Source organism: Arachis ipaensis, chromosome B04, assembly GCF_000816755.2.
Source record: "Arachis ipaensis cultivar K30076 chromosome B04, Araip1.1, whole genome shotgun sequence".
Taxonomy (NCBI): Eukaryota; Viridiplantae; Streptophyta; class Magnoliopsida; order Fabales; family Fabaceae; genus Arachis; species Arachis ipaensis.
This window is the reverse complement of record NC_029788.2, coordinates 1348485-1350365: the sequence shown is the minus strand read 5'-3', so window position 1 is coordinate 1350365 and position 1881 is coordinate 1348485.

Below are 1881 nucleotides of genomic sequence, written 5' to 3'. Positions count from 1 at the left end.
TATATACACCCTATCGAGTGTGTTATTACATGATGGATCTCATTGATTATGCATGGCTATCAAGTATCAATTCAAAAGTGAGTGAGTGACTTGAGTGGATGCATCCCAAATCCCAATTATACTTTCTTGGATTTACTATAGATTCCTGAAGTATTCTTAGGATAGGGATGAGGTGAATTTTTGTTGGTTATAAGATATGTCTTTTTGTTTACAATGCTTTTTTGTTAGTAGGTGTTATTTTCTTGGAGAGTTCTACTATGGTGAAAGAATATCAAGGCCCTTAAAAGATTAGGATCTTTATGTAATTTTTTTTAATTTTAGGATTTATTTGATATTAAATTAATTTAAAATTAAAGTATATTTTTTTACTCATTTGCACATGTGGCACAATCACATTTCACTCTTTTAATTACCAAAATGACTATTTCACTCTCCACACAAATAAATTTCTATTATATCTAATTTATTATCCAATTTTTTTATTTTTTTGACAAGAAAAAGTTGAAGAGCCAACAACTTTATTAAATTTTGGCCAGCATGTAACTAGCAAAAGAAAAGTAAGTAATCTCATACCGTTGAATGAAATTTCACACCATTAAAAACATCATTGATGACTACTTGATGGCTACAAATCACAAAAATTGATGGCCCCTAACACTCCACTTTTGACAAATCTAATTGTAAATTAAAATTACATTACATAAGTGAATTATAATTAAAATAGTCCCTTTCATGTATTAATGACACACAACTTTATAATTTAAATAGTACATTTCACATAATAATGACACATAATTTATATTTAAACAATTGTTGAAAAAATCATATTGACATTTTATAAATTGAATAATCTATTACACTAGTTTTTATTCTTATTTATCCTATTTATATTTAAAATTAATTTTATTCTTATAATTAGACCCAATTAAAGTATATTCATTAGATGAATAAAAAAATAATATTATGTAATTGAATTAATTATTTCAAATAATTGGTAGAAATAAAGGTGTTAGTGATGGTGAACGGTGGGGTTAGGGAAGGATATTTTTATTCAAAAAAAGTTGAAAGGACGATTTTAATACCAAATAAAACACTGGGGATGATTTTAAATCTAAAATAAGATTAGGGACGAATTTATTTTTAATTCTAAATTTTAGGAACCAAAACAATACTTATCCTAACTCTAAATACAAGAGTTTTTTATTTTTATTTTTAAATCATATTCAAATTTTTTATTTTAACATAATCAAATAATATGAATTAGTCTTAAGTCTTAAGTTTTTATGAATTAACCTTCAAAGATTGTTTTGTTTTCTTGAACATCAATTATAAGAATATTTTAGTCTTTTTCAAAATTAATACTAAAAGTTTGTTTTCGTTTGAGTTTTAAAGAGAAAATCTTAGTCATTTAAAATAAACTAAAAGAGTGTTTTAGCCTTATTAAAATTAAATTTAAATTTCTCATTTCTAATATGAGTAAACATATGAAAAATTTTATAATGGTATTTCAGACTTTTTAAAATCAAACTTAAAAATTAAAATATTGTTTTGTTGTTTTAAAAATTAATTATAAAGATATGTTAGTTGTTTCAAAATTTTAAATTTGTAATTTCTAATACAATTAACCAACCTTTATTCTAAATAGGTATTTTAGTATTTTTTAAATTAATGCTAAAAAATTGTTTTAGTATTTTTAAAATCAACTATAGGGTGTTTTAATCTTTTAATATTGAATTAGAATTCATAATTGCTAATAAATCAACTAATATTAATTATTCCTATAAGGATATTCTAGTAATTTTAAAACTATTACATAAAAGATATTTTGGTATTTTAAGATTAGTATTAAGAAAATATTTTAATTTTTCAAATAATTGGATT